Here is an 18,842-nt window from a genome sequence, read left to right on the forward strand (position 1 = left end):
CATACTCAAACTTTTTAAAACGATGGAAATGATCTGCAATTACAGCATTCATTATTCAAAAGTATTTTTTAAGGAGTCACCAATTCTAAAAAATTTGAAATATATCAGGTTTAATTTTTTAAAAAATATGATTAATGTATTGATCTTATAATAACAACACCTAAAACTTTTTAAAAGTATTGTCCGTACACATCAATTTCACTTAAGCTTCTCATCATTCTAGAACATAAGTATTATCGTTCTCTTTCTCAGGGATGGAAACTAAAGTTAAAGTTGATGAGTGGCTCTCCAGGGTCATAGACTTACGAGACAACATAAGGCTTGAACCTAGACTGTTATGGCTTCTAGGTTAGTATTTATTTCATGACATGGGCTTCCTCTAGGTCAGAGGCAAAAAGGAACTCACATTATGGTTATTGCAGAAAACTATAATGTCCACTCATTATCTCAAGGATCATTGAAAACAAGATGAAGGGATGATGTGGGCTTTCAATTCTTCATGTGAAAAGAAGAAGTTCCAGATATGGAAATCTGTATTCCCTATAGCACTATACACTAGTAGCAAGAGAGACAGGAAGATTGCATCCCTTCATCTGAGAGGAAGGCCTTCTTGAAAAGGACTTATCATCCCTGATGATATTGATTCTGCTTCTCTTGCTGTCTTTGAGGCTTGACCTCTACAGACGTTTTGTTTATTTATGTAAAAGGATAGTAATGACATTTTTCTTGGGTTATGATTGGTAGTTTCTTCTTTGATCAAACTTTTCTGAAAGTCTTCTGCAGAAAGCATGAAGCTATGAAAATTTCTAGAGCCCAGAAGCAAGGGTTTAGAGGAAGATTTATCTTTCTTTCCCTCCTTCTTTCTCCTGGATCTATTCCCTTTGTCTCTCAATGAGATCTTCTCTCACTTCTCTCACTATATATATATGGCTGGTGATATTATTTTTCATGGGAGCTTTCAGTACTTTGCATTGATCTATCCGATTATATATATATATATATATATATATATATATACATATACATATATATAACATGAAATGGTATGCTTGCCCACATATATATATATAAAATCTCCAGAAAAACAACTAGAAATGACAATGTAGGCAAGCACACCATTTCATGTTTATATTGCCATGCCAATGACTTCAATCAACACCTTACTTAGGCTAAACACTTAGCCTTCACATCATTGTTAAACACAAAAAGTGAAGAGAAGGGTGATTATTTCCTCTCTAGTGTTGGCTATTCTCACTCAGTCTTACTCAGCATATTGTTTTCTTCTCAGGAGACAGTTTATACACTTGACCTGCATTTAAAAAGTTAGCAAATGAAATGAGATTTCTTCTAAACCCCTATCAGTGTTATTTGGAGTATATTTGAAAGTGTATCCTTTAATATAGTAATATTCCATTCTCTATACTTTTATTACTTTGCATTTGAATCCAGTCTCTGTAGTCGAGACAGAGGCACACAATGGAACAGTATCTTACTATATATGTGAGAAACTTATTAGTGTATAGATACACACACACACACACGTACACATTTTCTATACACTGTCAAGGCATTCATACAGAAAACATGGAGGGTAGTAATGAGATCAAGACCCAGATTCAGGTGGAATTAGACCTCAGCTACATATGCACTACTATTTTTAGTGGAGCTCCACTTATAATACATTTATGCACCCATCGTTAACCACAGATTACCTTCCTATAGAACAACCTACCCAATCTTTTTCACTTTCTAAATTCTATCTTCATAATCTAACAATGGTTATTGATAATCCATGAGACTGTTCTAGACTAATCCAGAGACATGTCTTTCTTTTCTAAACTTATGGCACTTCTAGTTACTATCGGGATCAATCATTTGCAAATGATACAGGCACCAGGCACATTCTTGTGATACTGTGGATCTTTCTTTCAAATATTGTTCTATTTCATTTATTTTGTATAAATTGAAGCTTATTGATTTCTTCCTATGTATATTAATCTCTGCATACGATCCATGGTTAAAAGCCAACTGTCATGTCATGAGTAATAGTTCTAGAAAGGTGTTTTCTAAAGTTTCATGTGGTAATGAACTTTACATTTCATACTAGGGTTGCAAAAGGGAAAAGGAAAGGAAAAACATTAATAACGCAGAAAAAGATACTGAGGCAAGAGAATAAAGGTATGTGGTAGATAAGATCCAAATGTCATGTAAAGGCAGCACGCAGGAAAGTACGGCATTGAGCTAAGAATGTATGAAGGGGACGGAGGCAATAATGGGTCCCAGAGAGGCAAGTATTGAGCCTCAGTGAGAATATTCTTAGCAAAGTAATAGGGACACAGAGTGCCAACAGTTCAAGAAGGAAAGCTGGGTTGAATGAATCTCTGCCCCTCAGAAACTGTAAGTGATAAAAACATTTAGCTAAACTTTCAATTTGCACATACCATTCCATGATTGATTTCTGATATTTTTTCCTCCTCACCTTTTCTCTACTTTGTGTAAGACCATTTGCAAAAAGGGATTATTTTCTACTCAATATAGCATATTTCCTAGACACACTGAGTACTACAGGCTCAGACGTATACAGTAGGATTTTCCTCAAGCAACTTGAAGCTTACAGTTCCAGAGCTATGCCTTAATGATCTATAACTCTAAAGTGAAGTTCTTGAGATAACTAATTTTCATCACCTGTTATGGACTGAATATTTGTACCTCTCAAAAATTCATATGTTAAAATCCTAATTCCAGTAAGATGGTATTTGGAGTTGGGGCCTTTGGAGATAATTAGGTCACAAGGGTGAACCCTCATGTATACGATTGGTGTCCTTATAGGAAGAGGTCAGAGGGCTAGCTAGCTCTCCAATGAGCAGTTAGCAACCTGCTGTGTGGAAGACGACTCTCACCAGAACCTGACCGTGCTGGCACTCTGATATCTGACCTAAAACCTCCAGGATGATACTCATTTCTATTGTTGAGAAGCTACTCAGTTCATGGTATTTTGTTAGAGCAGCCCAAGCTGTCTAAGACATTTTCCTTATATTCCCATAAAACCTATCACAATAATTTTCCTATGGTAGATTTTCCACTAATGCTGATTAACATATCCTTTCTAATTCCACATGCTTATCATTTATCTGTGATGAATATTCAAAGATCTTTCTCTAAAAGATGCAACCCTGGCCAATCAATAAAAAAATCATTAAACATTCAATCGCATCATTAAGGTATCTTGAGTGCAATGAAAAGTCAGGTGGGTGGAACAGATAATACCAAAGGATTTGTTTTTGTCATTACTTCACAGTTCTGAGCTGTGATGGGAGTTGCCTTTGAAAACAGTTGTACTTCTCATTTAGATGAGCTCCGTGTCATGCAGAGAAAGATGAAAAGCAATCTCTGTGTGAATCAGGTGTGACGGGTTAGTTCTATATTTACCAGCCACTAATTCCTTTGAGTGATCATATTTGTTCTCTGATTACACATGGCCTGATGGATGTCAAAGCAAAAGAGCAGCAGAAGTTGAAAATACTTGAATCACTCAATAGTCTCAAGTGTCGCCATTGGCAATGAGGAGACAACATTCCACTTCCAAGTCTTACAATATATGAGACATAACTAGACTTTGGGCAAATCTGATGCAGTAGCGATAGCCCATACTACACAAGGCTAAATACCAAGCAGAAGACAGTTTGTTTACTGTGTATAGAAGCCCATGCAGCCCAGACAAGGAGCGTGAAGGGATGAACTAGGAACTCCATGACTTATGGTTGGTTTCCTGGGGAAAGTTTAATGGTGTTACATAGGAAGTACCCTAGTGGCAATGCCCCTAACACATGGGAAAGGTCTTTGCCAAGCAAGAAGAGATTCTTTTTCAGAAGGAGGGTTAAAACTCTTGCTTAGTTTTGATTGAACAAAATAGTATATTCTCATCGAGTGGGTTGGTGATGACCTAGAGCAATCTGGTAAAAGAAAGAAAATCACAGAATGTACTATAAAGTATAAAGTCTGCCTTAGGAATAAAATGCCTTTTGGCATTGATAAGTGGGAGAGAAAACCACACTTAATATGTACATAACTAAATTAGTAAGTACTTATCATTGTGGTAAGGACAATTAAAGAAACAAACATGATGCAGGAATGACTAGTATTATTGGTTCAAGTTCAAGAACACAGTCGAGGATCACCTCCAAGACCTTTGGCGTTGCAGTGTGGTTGAGGAGAATTCCTGGCAGAAGTCCTAAGACATTTGAGAAAGTACATTATATAACATCTTTTCTTTAAATATTAAAGATACAATTGAAACAATTTTTTTCAAGTATTTTTTCAAGTATGTAGAATAAAAATAAAACACATTTGGTCATACCGCAAAGATACTACTAATACAGTTCTTTCTTTCTTTCTAGTTTTGTCTCATGTCACACTTTAGTAAAATTCATATTACTCCTTGACTACTCTTCCTCTGCTCTTGTCGTTCTTGTTTCTCTTCCTTCTCCTACTCTTCCTTTTTATTCTTACGTATTTAGGATTGATATAATTTGAATTTCTTCTCATTTGAAGCTCTCTTGCAGGGGAGCCTAGGTGGCTCAGTTGTTGAGTTTCAGCTCAGGTATTTTTCTTTTGGACCCTGGGATCCTGCCCAGAGTTGGACTCTATGCTCAGTAGGGAGTCTGCTTGAAGATTCTCTGCCTCTGCCCAACACCTCCCCCACGCTCTCCCTCTAATACAAATTATTTAAAAAGAGATTAAAAATAAGAAAAACCTGAAAAAATAAATAAAAGGCTACAAGATTAAAATTCAAAGAATGTTACTTAGTGTTTTCCCTAAGCTCTGAAGCTTTCCAGCCCTCTATTATCAGTACACTTGAGAGGAGTGAGTTGTTTGTGATGGTCTTCTGGGGGAGGGATCTCTTGCCCTGATCCTCAAGTGGACTCCACCTGGTGCAGCTCCCCTAAGCAGCAGAGACAGGCCTCCGGGTAAGCAGCTCTGGATTCCAGTATGAGGCGGCACTGTTTTACTCCCTGAAGTCTTGCAGCACTAATGGATGAGATGACTATCACTGCACCCTGCTCTCTACATAGGAGCTGAAAATTTGCACCCCAGCTCTGCAGTGCGCCATCAGAGGAAAAAAAATCCACCAGTCTTAACTCCTCAGCTTCTGTCAGAACTCTGTCTTCATGCTCCCAGTGACAAAGCATTTTTAACTCAGGCATGGAACTGAGTTCTAACTTCAGTTTTTTTTTGTTATTAAAGATTTTATTTATTTATTTGAGAGAGAGAGAGTGAGAGAGAGAATGAGATGGGAGAAGGTCAGAGAGAGAAGCAGACTCCTCATGGAGCTGGGCACCTGATGTGGGACCTGATCCAGGTCCCACCATACCTCCAGGGTGTTGGAAGTCTTGTCATGCTTCTGTTTTTTGCTGGACCCCTCTCAGGAAAGTGGACACCCAATCATGCTGTGATTCAGAGTATAGGGCAACACAGAGCAGAAAGCCAGGACCTAGCTTTATGGTTTTCAGCCATTTTTCTCTAAGTGATATCTGGGAATTCTGAAGTATTCTGTCCCCACCTGTTCATCTTCTGACCCCTGGGATCATGAGGTCATGCTGTCACATCTGGGATTCCACCCCACTTCACCACTTGAAAAGTTTAAAGCCATCAATGTCCCCCATAGTAGTCAACTCCTATGTGTTTCAATCAAGCACTTCATTGTCAATAAAAACGTTGCAGTAGGCTCCTTCAGTAAGGTGCCGCCCCTCTGCTGTATCCACAGTCATATCACAAGCACAACTTATTCCCACCCATGCCAATTGAGCTCTGAAGCTGCCGCAGGCACCACAGTGAGAGCTAGAGGTTGCTCTTGAGGGTGTTCAGGATCTTCTTCTCGGGCTGGTGCTGCAGGTCCAAGAAGAGAAATTATCATCACCAATATTGAATTTTCATGTCCCTCCTAAATAAAGGAAAAATTTCCCAACTCTCAATGTTCTCTGACTCCATGAAGCAATCCCTGGAAGGTCTCCCCTGATGGCAGGTGAATGGCACAGGGATCTGAGAGTCCTCATTACTCCTGGACTCCCAGTTGATGGAGACTCGCTCTGTGTAGCCTAAGCTGTCTCCTCCACCAGTCTATATCAGCCACACCCTGTCCTCCTCACCTCAGCATTGTGCTGGTTCTCCTCCTTCTGCCCCTCCCCACCTGCTTGTGCTCTTTACCCTCTAATAAAGAAAACCCTGAAAAAATAAATAAAAGATTGAGCACAAAAGTGTACACTTAGGCCTTCAAGACCTGGCTGGAAACACCCTCCTTTGTGTATTTCTTTGTCATCTTTTCTCTTGTGCTGATGGCGTCAGAGGTGCATGACAACCCAGGGAGTAAGAAGGCCCATGGTGGGGGGAATCTGCATTCCTGAAAGACCACATAAAGGATTTCAGTCTCCTAATCTGAAGAGCCGCTCAGCACTGTCATTGGGGAAAATCTGTGGTGACATGCTACCAAAATGTAGGGAGTTACCTGGTAATTTAGCATAATGTAGTATACCTAAAACATGTTGAAATCACCAAGTGAACTTCAAGAGTTATCAGCTAAAAACCTTTAAAAATGACCAAAGAGGTACCTGGCTTCCTCAGTCAGTAGGATACTTGATCTCTGGATCATGAGATTGAGCACCACATCAGGCAGAGTTAACTAAAAAACCAAAACCAAACTAAAGAACTTACAGATTACCAAAATCGATGAGGCTCAAGCGATGGGGCTGGTCAGTGTTGGGATGGATCCTGTCTCCCGTTCATTCAGTCACTTGGCACTGCACACTCAGATGGTACCAGTGCTTATCAGTCAAGCAGGTTCTCCTTCTACGAGCTCAGGGTCTAGAGGAGAAGATGGGCAAACAAGAAACAAAAATGAGATTGAAAAGAGCAATTGCTCCACAGGAAAAGAGCAAAGGACTACATCTAAGTCCTGAGCTCCACCAGGTGAGGGGTATGCCAAGGCTATCCTGAGATGACACTGAGAATTCCTGTGGCAGGAAAAGAAGGAGACAACCCTGCACAAATCTGAGTGTATTCAGCCTGGCAGAGGACACCATGGAGCAGACGATTGGAGGCAGATTTCGATGTTCCCAGAGTGGAGGTTAGAAAGGAGGCCAGGGTGTCCAGAGGAGGCTGAGGAAGAGAGCAGAGAGGGATCGTAGGAGGGCCCAGGCCAGGGGCAGTTCGACAGTATCAGTGCCCTTCTCCCAGTGCTGTGTGACTGCATTTCCACACACTCAGTGGCCGAAACCACAAACACTGTCTCCCGGCCTCAGGGGATCAGGAATCCAGCAGTGCTTAGCCGGGGTCTCCTTCCAGCGTCTCTCATTAGGTTGTGGCTGTTGACAACAAAAAGGTAGAACCTGCTTCAGTGAGAACGTGAGATCACTTAGGGGCATGGGCCAGATACAGCCCATCTCAAAAACCCGAGTTCTGTCTGTTGTTGACCCACAGTGCTAGGCCACAAGCATATATATGTCTGTGTCATGGTTCAACCTAGGGGCTTGCACTCCAGTCTGAGGATCTCAGAGAGAACATGGGTCAGATTCAAAATGGGGCTGGGCAATGAGCTTTTATATCCAAATCTCAGCAAGGTCTTTGGGTCATGTTCCCATGTTCTGTCGAACAGAATTGAATCACTATATCCAGACCACATTCAGAGGAGGGGGTTACACAAGGATGTACACAGAGGAGTTGGGGCACCAATGGAGCCCCTGAGGGGAGAAGGTGATGATCCCTACAGGGTCAGTGCCTTGCCCAGAATCAGACAGGTAGGAAGGCTTACCAGGCATGAGATCAGCTCTTTGTGTATCCTCAAAGGTGAAGTTCTGGTGCACCTAGCCATTCGCTGAGGGCTCTGGAAAAGGTTGTCTAGAAGGGAGTGGCTATAGATATGGAAATGGTATTAGGCTGAGGGTGACCATTGATATCCTAGAAAAGGGACATCTCCCCATGTTCTTGTCTGAGAGGGACCCTAGGTTATGGCAACAACTGAATGGACCCCTATGTACATCACACCTTTTGGAAAGGAGGTAATGGCTTGCATCTCAGGACAGGCAGTCTCTAAGGGTAAGGGTGCGTTCTGACCATAAATGGCCAAGGCTCCAGTCCCTTCTTTAGGGTTTCCATTGAAAATTAGAAGTCTAAGATCTTGTGAAGCTATTACCCACCTGTTGTAGGTGTGGCTGTCATCTTCTGGGACTCTAGAAGGTCAGCACTGATGAACACATTTGTGCACACAGAAGCAAGTGTGCATGTGCACACAAAAACACACAAACCAGTAGGGACTATGGGTGGAATCTGACTAGTAGCAGATTCAAAGACGTTGATAGGAGGAAGGAAATTTGGCTGGACGTATTTCCTACATGTGACACTACTCCTCTAACATCATAGATATTATCCAACCTATGGCTGTGGATACCTGGTAGAAGGACATGCTAAACTCATCCATATTTTACAGAAAAGACCATCCCTGTCAGGCACAATAGCTTATCTAGGGTCAAAAACAGGTAAGAATAGAGAGTTATGTCTGAAACCAGATGTGTTTCGAAGCTGGGGCCCTGGCTGCACCCAGATCTTCCCTGGGGCCCTGTGGAGAGGGGTGTGTTGGTGTCACTGTGTACAGATGTGGCCTTGCATGCAGAAAAGGGATGAGGAGATGGCAAACCAGAGCACTGTTTGCTTAGGTGTCAAACCAGGAATGGCCTGCGGTAGGGGATCCCAGGCAGTGATGTCACTTCCTTGACCACAGACCGCAACAGAACTTGGAACCCCTGCAACCAGGCACCCACATTCTAGTGTAGTCCATATCAGGGTTACTTGGCTAGACAAATCTGACATGGCAAGATATTCTCTTGCTGCTTGCCTACTTTCCAGGGGTCTGTCTTCCAGAAACCCCAGGGAATTGGTCTTTTCACATGCTGCAGACATTGGCCCAAAATCTCGCCCCCATTACCTTAGGGCATTTGGCAGGAGGTGCCATAAGGTACTTAATACTGAGCAGACTAGGCAATGTACACCTTTATGAACCATCCAAGGGCAGCTCCATCCCTTCCTCTTGAGTTTTAGGGAAAGAGGAATGTAAGGGCCTACTTAATCAGAGGGAGCCATATTGTTGCAGTGAACTTAGATTGACCCTGCCCCTCCCAGAACTTCCTTGCAAAGCCTAGATACAAGGGCAGGTCAGGCCAAGTGAAGACATACAATCAGAGGGGCACGCATATATCTACTAGGGTAAATTGAAATTCAATTGGCCGCCCGTGTGTAACCTAGCAGTTTTCTCTGTGTATTGCAATCTCATTGGCTACCTGTGTATAGCCCGGCTAAAAGTGCCTCTATAAAAGTTGGTTTGCGAGGCTAGTAGGAGTAGTAAGACCGCCAGAGCAGTAAGAACTGTTAGAGTCGTTGGGAGCGGCCTCGTCTGGGGAGTGGCCTTGCCAGAGCAGCCTCCTTCTGGGGAGTGGCCTTGTCTGGGGAGTGGATTTGCCAGAGCAGCCTCGTCTGGAGAGCGGCCTCGTTGGAGTGGCCTCGCCAGAGCAGCGGCCCCATCTGGGGAGCGGCCTCGCCAGAGCAGCCTCATTCCGGGTAGTGGCCCTGTCTGGGGAGTGGCCTCATCGGCAGTGGCCTCATCGGGAGCAGCATCATGGGGAGCAGAGACTGCATCATTGGGGCTGCCGTCCTCGTAGTCATCATCCCCTCTTCCTCGTCGGGAGTGGCCTTGTCCGGGGAGCAGCCTGTCCAGGGAGCAGCCTTGTCCAGAGTGGCCTCGTCTGGGGAGTGGCCTTGTCTGGGGAGCAGCCTTGTTGGAGCGGCCTCATCCAGACTGGCCTTGTCTGGAGCGGCCTTCTTGGAACTGGCCTTGTCGGGGTCATCATCATCGTCTCTTCGTAAGAGATGGCCCCTAACAATCAGTTTGATTCTCAATGCTTGGTGTGAAATAAAGCTTTGCTTGACCTACACTTTGTATCAGTCTCGCTCCTTTGATCACGGAACCTAACAAGGAATATGTGGGGTTTCCTGACCATGAGCTATAGTACGTTGAGCACAGTGGATAGCCTGGTGATCCCCTCTTGTTCACACCAATGTCACTGTGGGCAGGGTGGAGAGAGGATCCCTGAGGTGCATCTTACATGTGCCAGAGCCTGTACAAGATCCTGAAGCTGTGTCACATTTATCTCCTTGATGGAGGTGTGTGCATACTGGGGTGTGGTGTGTCTGTAATGGAGTGCCCTTGGTCTGAAGACCACCAAAGGCATCCAGACAGGGCTCTGAGGCCTCATGCCTGGCTGCTGGGTGCTGTCTTTACAGAGATCTACAAAGGAGAGGGGCAGGAGCTGAATGATGAGCTCCCCTGCTCTACCTCCTTGAAGGCCAAGAAGCTGCCCCACACTGCCAACAGAATCCATCACTGGCTCGAGGTGAGTGCAGGTGTTGGGAGATCCCACTCCCAGGATGCCAATGCAGCACAAAGGGCCTCATTTCCTAGAAGCCAGCCTGGGCTCCTAGAGTCCAGTAATCACATGCATCTCCCTCCCATCTCTTTCCCAAACTAGCCCTCATGGTCCTGCCCACGCTTTGGACAGAAGCAGAGTCATTGTCCACATATTTATAAGAATATCATTAAAGCAACTTTAAACCATGTCTCATCTCATTTATCTAGAGTCATTTTGCACTGGACTATGCATTTTCCTATCTCGTGCTCTCAGGTGTCCCCATTGGCCCAACAGTTCTTCCCCAAGTTCTGCAAGTCTTGCAAATGATCATGGTGAGTTGGGAGTTTTATCCACAGGGACCTTTAGCCCATGGTACTATGTCTCTTGCTCTGCCCTTTTGTTTTGAAGGAACACATTATTGGGGTCCCTCCAGGGCCAGGATAAGGGGTCTCATTGCGTTACACACCATCCCAGAAGGCCAGTCATTTATCACAGCCAGTGAGCCCTTTACTGATGCAGGACTTTGATGTGATCCCCTTCTGTTGCCAATGCACAGTGCTTCATCCTATATCCTTCACACCCTAATATCCTAGGACCCCTCACCTGAAACACCTCTATGTTCCAGTCTCAAGAATGGGATATGTTATCAGAAATCACAGGATTGGCAAGATGGTGGAGGACTAGGAGGAGGCGCCATTTCAACCTGTACCCTAGTGAGCAGATTACCTACTAAAGAACTCCGATCACCCATGAAATCAGCCTGAGATTTGAATTATACATGTCTGGATCTCTACGGGGGCAGAAGAGACCAGTGGGCAGGTAAAGCAGAATAGGAACCTTGGACTGATGTTGGAAAATAAACAAAAGTGGGAGGGAACCACCAGAAGCGACCTTTGGAAGGTAATACCCCAATAGGAGAGTGGCCTGCGACTGGGGACAAGCATTAACTTGGAGTCTGGTTGAAAGCACTCAAAAAGAGCAAAGGATCGTGGGGGAAAATTGTGAGAATCGGGGCAGTTAGGGACAGGGGCTTAAGTCCCCAGACCAAGGACAGCCACCCCTGGCGCTGAGCCAGAAAGAGTGCGGAGGGGACACCAGGTCTTGGTCCCTGATCCGCCAGCACGCCTGAGAGCATGTGGGGTTCTGGTCCCATGAGGGGCTGGGAGCCTCGACAGCCAGTAGGACCACAGCCTTTTTGCATTCTGCACGCAGTGCTATGAGTCTGAGTCCCGCCCCACAGTGCAGGCCCCAACCCGGTGCTTTCAGACCTGGAAAGTCTGAGCACCACTAGCCCAGGCCAGTGGGCAAATCTCAGTGTGCTATCACTGCTTGGGACCTCTCTGATGGTCTGAGCTACCCAGACAGACGCTGCTGTCTGGTTTTGGGTACAAGCAGGAGTTCCTGCGTCCACAGGGACCGCGACTGGGAACGTGCTCTGCCAGCGGCCAAGGTGGAATTTCTGTGCTCTGTAGCACCCAGAGGGGAACAGACTGAGGATTCTCTCTCTGAGAGGGAGGTCTGGGTGCAGTTTGCTTTCCTCTGAACCTCTAAAAACCATCAAAAGCTGTCAAGGCGAGAGAAAACAAATGAACAAACAAACCAAAAACCTCCAGAGAACAAAAGCCTGAAAAACCAGTTTCCTCAGAGTCCACACCCTTGAGGGGGGCTGGAGGACTTAACTCAGGAAACACTGCCTGAAAACCAACACGGCAGGCCCTTGCCCAGAAAGCCTACCGGAAAAAAAAAAAAAAGGGCAAGAGAACAACCACCACTACTTCATAGATACAACTTTTATTTTTAATTTGTACCCACTATTCTGGTTCATTTTTTATACATAATTTTTAACCTATTTACCATCACAGTGAGAGGTCCAGTACATCAAAATCCATAATAACCTTTAAACTTGAACTTTTTGATACATATACCCATGTTTTTCTTTTCCTTTTCTATTTTTTAAATTTCTTTAAATTTTATTTTATTTTAGTTTTTTTTAATTTTTATTTTTTAATATTCATATAGAGTTAAACTTCAAGGTAATCCCCTTTCCCGAATCAATGCTACCCCTATAGGTAAACCAATTTTTAATCCCCCTTTATCTTAGGAAAGTTCAATCCTTTAACAAGGATATTAAGATACATCCAGGAAGAATGAAAATAAACTTCCTTACGCACACTCAGAATTTATAGCCACTCTCCCATCTTTTTCTTCTGCCAGTGTTTCTGTGCATTTGTGTTTGTCCTGGTAGTATATAAATATTATACTTCAAATTCTTTTTGATGAGGTTCTTTTTTGTTTTGTATATAATATATATATTTCTCTTGTCATCAACTTTTATCAGCCTATTTGCTTGTCTGTTTTTGTTTGTATACTTCATAAATATTACCTTGGGGCCCATTTGAGCTGAGACTTCTCTTTTATTTTATCTTTCTTCCCCCCCTCTCTTTTTTTTCTTTTTTCTTTATTTCTTTTTTCTTTCATATGGGTGGGGACTCTTGATTGCTCAGAAGCATTCCAGGGTGCACCTCGACGGCACTACGGTTGATTTATCCAGCTACATCCATTCAACCATCTCTCACCAAAATGACTAGGAGGAGGAATGCCAACAGAAGAAAAATTCAGAGGCTGGGCCTTCTGCAACAGAGCTAATGGCTATCGACATAGACAATATGTCAGAAAGGGAATTCAGGCTAACAATTATCCAGGCAGTAGCTAGTTTAGAGAAAGCCATGGATGACAAAATGGAATTGATAAGGGCAGAACTGAAAGCCACCAGGGAAGACGTTCACAATGTTAGTGCAGAACTGAAAGCCATCAGTGATGATGTTCACAAAGTTCTCAATCAGTTCCAATCTAATCTAAATTCTCTCAAAGCTGGGGTAACTGAGACAGAAGAGAGAATTAGTGATCTGGAGGACAAACAGATAGAGAGAAAGGATCAGGAGGAAGCCTGGAACAAACAGCTTAGAAGCCACAAAAAAACAGAATCAGGGAAATAAATGATGCCATGAGACGTTCCAACGTCAGAATTATTGGAATCCCTGAAGGGGAGGAGAAAGAAAGAAGTCTAGAAGATATAATGGAACAAATTCTCCATGAAAATTTTCCCAATCTCGTGAATGGAACCAGCGTTCATGTACTAGAGGCAAAACGGTCTCCACCCGAGATTATAGAATCTCAAAAGTCCTCAAGACACCTGATAGTAAGAATGAGGAATCATAGTTGTAGACAGGCTCTCCTGAAAGCAGCTAGGACAGAGAAGATCCTTACGTACAGAGGAAAGCCCATCAGAATAATGTCAGATCTGTCCACAGAAACCTGGCAAGCCAGAAAGGGCTGGCAAGATATATTCAGGGCACTAAATGAGAAGAACATGCGGCCAAGAATACTTTATCCAGCAAGACATTCAAAATGGATGGAGAGAGAAAGAATTTCCAAGAACAGCAAGGCTTAAAAGAGTATGCGACCACCAAGCTGACACTACAAGAAATATTAAGGGGGGTTCTATAAAAGAAGAAAAATCCTAAGAATATCATTGAACAGAAATATATGGAGACAATCTATAGAAACAATGACTTCAAAGGTAACACGATGTCAATAAAAACGTATCTCTCAATAATCACTCTCAACGTGAATGGCCTAAATGTGCCCATAAAATGACAGAGGGTTGCCGATTGGATAAAACGACAGGACCATCCATATGTTTTCTAAAAGAGACTCATTCCGAACCTAAAGATACATCCAGACTGAAAGTGAAGGGATGGAGAAACATCTTTCATGCCAATGGGCCTCAGAAGAAGGCTGGGGTAGTGATTCTCATGTCAGATAAATTAGATTTTATACTAAAGACTATAGTCAGTGATACAGAAAGACACTATGTAATTTTTAAAGGGACTATCCACCAAGATGATCTAACAATTGTAAAAAACTATGCCCCCAATATGGGAACAGCCAATTACATAAGAAAACTATTAACCAAGATAAAGAGTCATATTGATATGAATACATTAATAGTAGGAGATCTTAACACACCTCTTTCAGTAATAGATCATCCAAGCAGAAAATCAATAAAGAAACAAGAGCATTGAATGACACAATGGAAAAGATGAAATATATATCACACACACACACACACACACACACACACACACACACAGAACATTCCACCCTAAAACAACAGAATGCTCATGCTCTCAAGTGCACATGGAACCTCCAGAATAGACCACATACTGGGTCACAAATCAGGGCTCAACCGATAATAGAATACTGAAATTATTCTCTGCATATTCACAGATCACAATGCTTTGAAACTGGAACTCAATCCCAAGGAAAAGTTCAGAAGGAACTCAAACACCTGGAAGCTAAAGATCACATTACTTAAGAATGCTTGGATCAACCAGGAGATCAAAGAAGAACTTAAACAATTCATGGAAACCAATGAGAATAGAGACACTTCACTCCAAAATCTATGGGATACAGCAAAGGCGGTCCTATGGGGGAAATACATAGCCATCCAAGCCTCCCTCAAAAAGAATTGAAAAATCCAGAATACACCAGCTGTCTCTACGACTTAAAGAACTGGTGAATCAAAACCAAAAACACACAAGAAGGGAAATAATCAAGATTAGAGCAGAGATCAATGAGGTAGAAACCAGAGATACAGTAGAACGTATCAATGAAACTAGAAGCTGGTTTTCTGAAAGAATCAATAAGATAGATAAACCACTGGCCACACTAATCCAAAAGAACAGAGAGAAAGCCCAAATCAATAAAATTATGAATGAAAAGGGAGAGATCACAACTAACACCAGGGAAATAGAAACAATCATCAGAAGTTATTATCAACAGTTATATGCCAATAAGTTAAGCAACCTAGATGAAATGGATGCATTCCTGGAAAACTATAAACTCCCAAAATTGAACCAGGAAGAAATTGACACCCTGAATAGACCAATATCTAGTAACGAGATTGAAGCAGTGATCAAAAGCCGCCCAAAAAACAAGAGCCCAGGACCTGACAGATTCTCTGTGGAATTCTACCAAACTTTCAAAGGAGAAATAACACCTATTCTCCTGAAGCTGTTTCAAAAAATTGAAGCAGAAGGAAGACTTCCAGACTCCTTTTATGAAGCCAGCCTTACCTTGATCCCCAAACCAGGCAAAGACACCACCAAAAAGGAGAATTTCAGACCAATATCACTGATGAATATGGATGCTAAGATTCTCAACAAGATCCTAGCAAACAGGATCCAACAGCACATTAAAAAGATTATCCATCATGACCAGGTGGGATTCATCCCTGGGTGCAATGGTGGTTCAACATTCCAAATCAATCATTGTGATAGAACAAATCAAGAAAAGAGAAGAGAGAAGAACCACATGGTCCTCTCAATTGATGCAGAAAAAGCATTTAACAAAATCCAGCATCCGTTCCTAATTAAAACACTTCAAAGTATAGGGATAGAAGGCACATTCCTGAACTCCATCAAATCTCTCTATGAAAGACCCACAGCCAATATCATCCTCAATGGGAAAAAGCTGACAGCCTTCCCGTTGAGATCAGGAACATGACAAGGATGCCAACTCTCACCACTTTTCTTCAACATACTATTAGAAGTCCTAGCAACAGCAATCAGACAGCAAAGAGAAATAAAAGGTATCCAAATTGGTAATAAAGAAGTCAAATTCTCTCTCTTCGCAGATGATATGATACTTTATATGGAAAACCCAAAAAACTCCATCCCCAAACTACTAGAACTCATATAGCAATTCAGTAATGTGGCAGGGTACAAAGTCAATGTACAGAAATCAGTTGCTTTCCTATAAAATGACAATGAAAATGCACAAAGGGAAATTAGAGAATCGATTCCATTTATTATAGCACCAAGAACCATAAGATTCCTGGGAATAAACCTAACCAAAGAGGTAAATGATCTGTACTCGAGGAACTACAGAACACTCACGAAAGGAATTGAAGAAGACACAAAAAGATGGAAGACCGTTCCATGCTATTGGATCAGAAGAATAAACATTTTTAAAATGTCTATACTGCCTAGAGCAATCTATACTTTTAATGCAATTCTGATCAAAATTCCACCAATATTTTTCAAACAGCTGGAGCAAATAATCCTAAAATTTGTATAGAATCAGAAGAGACCCTGAATTGCTAAGGAAATGGTGAAAAAGAAAAACAAAACTGGGGGCATCGTGTTACCTGATTTCAAGCTTTACTACAAAGCTGTGATTACCAAGATACCAAGACAGCATGGTACTGGCATAAAAACAGACACATAGACCAGTGGAACACAGTAGTGAGCCCATTTAGGGACCCTGAGCTCTATTGTCAAATAACCTTCGACAAAGCAGGAAAAAATATCCAGTGGAAAAAAGACAGTCTCTTCAATAAATGGTGCTGGGAAAATTGGACAGCTATATGTAGAAGAATGACACTCGTCTATTCTCTTACACTATCCACAAAGATAATCTCAAAATGGATAAAAGACCTCAACGTGAGGCAGGAAGCCATCAGAATCATAGAGGAAATCATAGGAAGTAACCTCTTTGATAACAGTCACAGCAACTTCTTTCAAGATATGTCTCCAAATGCAAAGTGGAAATGAACTTTTGGGACTTCAACAAGATCAAAAGCTTCTGCACAGCAAAGGAAGCAGTCAATAAAACAAAAAAGCAACCCACGGAATGGGAGAAGATATTTGTAAAAAAGCAGTACAGACAAAAGGCTGATATCCAGAATCTATAAAGAACTTCTCAAACTCAACACACACACAAAACAGATAATCATGTCAAAAAATGGGCAGAAGACATGAACAGACACTTCTCCAATGAAGACATACAAATGGCTATCAGACACATGAAAAAATGTTCATCATCACTAGCCATTAGGGAGATTCAAATTAAAACCACATTGAGATACCATCTTACACCAGTTAGAATGGCCAAAATTAGCAAGACAGGAAACAACGTGTGTTGGAGAGGATGTGGAGAAAGGGGAACCCTCTTACACTGTTGGTGGGAATGCAAGTTGGTGCAGCCACTTTGGAGAACAGTGTGGAGATTTCTCAAGAAATTAAAAATAGAGCTTCCCTATGACGCTGCAATTGCACTACTGGGTATTTACCCCGAAGATACAGATGTAGTGAAAAGAAGGGCCATCTGTACCCCAGTGTTTATAGCAGCAATGGCCACGGTCGCCAAGCTGTGGAAAGAACCAAGATGCCCTTCAACGGACGAATGGATAAGGAAGATGTGGCCCATATATACTATGGAGTATTATGCCTCCATCAGAAAGGATGAATAGCCAACTTTTGTAGCAACATGGACGGGACTGGAAGAGATTATGTTGAGTCAAATAAGTCAAGCAGAGAGAGTCTATGATCATATGGTTTCACTTATTGGTGGAGCATAACAAATAACATGGAGGACATAGGGAGATGGAGAAGAGAAGAAAGTTGAGGGAAACTGGAAGAGGAGATGAACCATGAGAGACTATGGACTCTGAAAAACAACCTGAGGGTTTTGAAGGGGCAGGGGGTGGGAGTTTGGGGGAGCCAGGTAGTGGGTATTATAGAGGGCACGTATTGCATGGAGAACTGGGTGTTGTGCATAAACAATGAATTCTGTTACACTGAAAAGAAATAAATAAAAAAAAATCACAGGATTCCTGCCATTCATGCAGGGTGGTCCTATCAGTACTCAGCTCACAAAGTGGCCTGAGATACTATCAGTTCAGACATCATTTACTTCAATTCTTTATATGGATGCCAAGAAACTTTTTTCTTTTTCCTTAAAGGTCTATTAATTGATTGGTCGATTGACAGATTTGAGAGAGAGGCATGGAGAGAGTGGGGAGAAGCAGAGGGAGAGACAGAATCCTCAAGCAGACACCACCCTACGTGCTAAGTCCTATGAGGAGCTCAGTCTCAGGATAAAGAACACGAACTGATCCAAAACCAAGAGCCTTATGATTAACCCAATGAAACACCGACTCACCCTTTTCTTTTTAGAGCTGTGGACTCTCTTGTGCCACCTCCTGCCATAAGTCACTGAGATCTGGGGGTTCAGTCTGCCCTCCAACACCCAATTCTCCTGGTGGCTATAGCACTGACTCATGTCTCCTCTGATTCAGCTCAGGGTAAAAATAGCTCAACCAGAAATAGAAATGAGACCTCTGTGCTATTTACCGACCAGGCCAACACGCTGGAAACAGAAATAGAACACCTGGCACCTGCCTTCCTAAGAAGAGATCTAAACTCTTTCTACCTGTTCCTGGTTCCATACCGAGCCTTTGCCACCACCCAAGGGATGCTGGACCTCCTATTTGCAAGGTGAGCACCCTGCCCCTAACTGCCAAGTGTGATTTGGCCAATGCCTGGT

The 18,842-nt window shown here is 42.6% G+C and overlaps 1 long non-coding RNA gene across 1 annotated transcript; it reads right to left on the reverse strand.

Moving 5' to 3' along the window:
• Positions 1-4,125: 4,125 nt before the first annotated feature.
• On the reverse strand, positions 4,126-18,592 carry LOC308343549. Its single transcript, XR_013966881.1, has 3 exons — positions 18,459-18,592; positions 6,709-6,858; positions 4,126-5,886 (listed from the first exon to the last, which is right to left on the reverse strand). It is a non-coding gene; the product is annotated as an uncharacterized lncRNA (long non-coding RNA).
• Positions 18,593-18,842: the final 250 nt, after the last annotated feature.

Source organism: Martes martes (genome assembly GCF_963455335.1).
Source record: "Martes martes genome assembly, chromosome: 5".
NCBI classification, from domain to species: Eukaryota; Metazoa; Chordata; class Mammalia; order Carnivora; family Mustelidae; genus Martes; species Martes martes.